The sequence below is a fragment of the Atta cephalotes genome, assembly GCF_000143395.1.
Source record: "Atta cephalotes unplaced genomic scaffold scaffold00030, whole genome shotgun sequence".
Taxonomy (NCBI): domain Eukaryota; kingdom Metazoa; phylum Arthropoda; class Insecta; order Hymenoptera; family Formicidae; genus Atta; species Atta cephalotes.
In genome coordinates, this window is record NW_012130094.1 from 667,466 (window position 1) to 670,996 (window position 3,531).

At 34.2% G+C, this 3,531-nt stretch overlaps 1 protein-coding gene across 1 annotated transcript in view; it reads left to right on the forward strand.

Annotated features, from left to right (window-relative positions):
* The window catches only part of LOC105620906 (rho GTPase-activating protein 7-like), a 227,288-nt gene that overhangs the window by 189,866 nt on the left and 33,891 nt on the right, over positions 1 to 3,531 (forward strand). The gene's annotated exons all lie outside the window — the stretch shown is intronic.

A 3,531-nucleotide genomic window follows, 5' to 3' on the forward strand; every position in this document is an offset into this window, starting at 1 on the left:
TTCTTGCATACTGAAGAATATAAAAATTTTGTTCTTATTATTTGAGATTCATTAGTATTTTATGTATTTTGATATTAAAATTGATTATTTTAAGGCAAATGTTGAAATGATGGAGAGGCCCTACACACTCGGTACTCATATTAATTTCTGGGATAGAATAATATGTGCATTCTTATAAGTAATTTGAACATATGAAATTTTTTTGAAAGAAATTATGCAGAAATGAAAGATCGTTATTGATTTTAATGTGTAGTTTTGCTGGCACCCTAAAAATGAAATTATCAGATTTATCACGTACAATGAATCACGTACAAATTTATTCACATAATATACATTCACATAACATTCAAATCTGCTCATAATATCCGAACATTATATACTTTGCAATTAAAATAACTTTAAAAACTAGTAAAATTTAATTTTTTTAATATAATTCTGTTATTGAAATCTTACTTGTCAGTGCACAGGAAGAATGATTTTGTTGAAGTATCTAAAAATTTAGCTAAACATACAGATCTGAAAATAATTTTGTTGAACTATCAAAATTTATGTAATATATTATTTATGTAAAATGCAAGTTTGTTAAAAAATCAAAATTTTTCAATAGCATTGCTCATCATGTTTGAATTTCCTACATAATTTTAAAGGTCCAATAAAATTATTTTCTGATCTGTATGTAGTTAAATTTTTTAATATTTTAGCAAAATCGTTCTTTCCTTGTTATTATTTTAAGTGATATAAGTCTTGATTTTTTGTTTCTTCAATACTTATTCAATACGGATTTAATATAGATTTTTTTAATAATATAGATTTTTTTAATTTGTATAGTGCAATGAGTGTTGAAACTCCGGAGAAAGAAAAAGAAAATTTCTATAATAATGTTTTTCAACGCATCTATAATTAAGTTTGAATTCGCAAAATTAAACTCAAGATTGTACACGAACTTAAAGGGATACGCACTTGCCAAGTTCTGGTTACGCCAGGCATAGCCTGTATAAATAATCTCAACTAAACTATCACGACACGGGAAATAATCCGCGTCGCCGGCGCATCCATTCCCTGGCGTTCTCCAGTAATAGAATAGAAATTCTCACTAAGTCGCGCTTCCGAGATCTCTCTCTTTCTTTCTCTCGCTGGCATCTCCCGCCAGGCTCGTTCCTGCGTACATCTCGCGAAGAAGAAAATGAAATGTAAATTCTGTGCTCTCGCGAGTGGAAACGTAAAACGGACAGATGACACGAAGACACAGTTTCTATGGGCACGAAAACACCGACCACATCGCTTCCACGAAAACCGCCTCCATCGTCGTTGGTGGGCCGCAAATAGTTTCGGAATGGATCCCTTGGTAGATGAGAAGGGATGCGTGAATGTTGCACTTTCCGCCACGCAATATCTGTCTTCGCGGCCAGCTCCTGATCGCTCCCGGGCTGATGGAGCGAGAAATTCGCGCAGACACGATCAGCGCCGCTTTAATGCTGCAATCGTCCGCTTCCTCGGACACCGATTGAATCAGCAATGCGTTTCCACGTAACAAGCACGCAGAATACATCAGAGAAGCTGTATGCATCTTACTTGTACCTGGACCATCGCGAGTTAAGCCGTTCGGCGTCGTCTCGTTTCACTTGTGATGTTGGCGAATTTACGTGCGACGCCGACGCATGCCTTCACGCGCATTAAGGTCGCCCGAGTTTAATCGTGACAATGGACAATGGCATCACTAACGATTATTCAAATAAGCACTACTTATAATACATGTTCGAAAGAAAAGTAAATCCCGCGCAATAATCGCGAAGAAAAGTCGTAATTCTTTCCTCAAGATGGATATTTACGATATTATGAATGTTTCGTGACAACTGTTCGTTATTTTATTGAAATGGTTCTTGGCATTAATTTTTTTTTTCTGTGTTACACAAGAGTAATGTTTGTAATTCGCAGAACTACTAGTTATATCCAATATAATTATACTTGTGACGTGCGTCTTCGTGGATCTGTTACGAGAGACATCAAATCGTGCTAGCGATGATGTGGAGAACTTTTTTTCAGAACCTCGCGTGACCCACTAATCGCTTTAGAGAAACAACGATCGCCTCTGAGAGCTTTCTCGGTACGGGAATCTTTCTTTATATTTGTTTTCTGTTTACGTTAGCGACGGAAAGATGCTGCGTTGCGGCGCGAAAATTAGACGTGTATTTCGGGCGATCGTAAGCTACGCGCATACAGGCTTGTCACCCCTTTTAGCTTTCGACGTTAGGGGATTTTCCCGCATTTGCTTTGTATTCGGAGATGTTGCGTTATTTATACGTCATCTACTTCTCTTTCAAAGATTACAATTTAGTGTTTAGTTTGATATTATGAAATTATTATTTTAATAATAATGAAAATGTATCCAATATAGTAAATTTGTTAAAATATTGATTGCATCAATGCAGCAAAAAAAAATATTTTTTTAACAATTCTATTATCAATTATTTTCAAATTTATTGGATCTGAAAGAGATTTATAAACTTTTATTAACAAATTACAGTATTTTTAACTTTTAAACGTTTTTCCGATATGGCATATCTGACTTTTCAATGCTTTTTCAATGTTTATAATCTTTTATTGATAAAATAAAAGTGCTTACATTGTTTGATATCGTTATCTTCCTTAATATCTGATTTTTCAATTGAAAAAAATTTTACAAGATGATCATTTTTATGAAAGTTTATAAGCAATTAAATTACATTGGATGTGTCATCAATATTGTATTGTACCTATAGTGAGACCTTAAAAGTTAATATATACATATTCAAAAATATTTCCTTAATTTTCAATCAAATCAAGATTTTTTATTCGATATTTTTTTATCGCAAAAGGTTATAGTTGTTTTAAAAAACTTGTAGATTTTCTTTTTTATTTGCTATTAATATATGGAAAGATTTTTTATTGAAATATCTAAAAATTTAACCAGATACAGATCTGGTTAATAATTTTATTGGCTCATAAAAATAATTAGAAATTGTAGAACACTCAACATAATTATTTTGATCTAACAAAATTATTTTCAGACCTGTATCTCTAGCAAAATTTGTAGATACTCTAACAAAACCATTCTTTTCGTGTATAAATTTGTAGTGAAGGAAGTGTTAAAAATTTTAACATTAAGATATATTGAATAGATATATTAAAATATAAATTACAAAGGAAACAAGAGCGACAATAAGCATCATTTAATACAATATCGCGACAACTCGACATCGGTCACTGCATATATCATACATCCGGGGATATCCGTCTTATTCTCGTACTACTCGGTCGCGCGGAGCGAAGTCGAGTGCAGGGCATGCACCCGTGAAATGCATCGGTTGCATCTCTCCTCGTTCCCGTTCCTCTCGTTCCCCTTCTCATATACGAACACTGGTGCCTCTCACCGTACACGCGCTTCTTCGTGCATTCGTATGTCGATTCTTCCCCTCTTCTGAGACCAGCTGCCCCTCGGGTACGACTTCTTTCTTTCTCCCTCTCTCTTCCCCCCCTCTCTCTCTCTCTCTC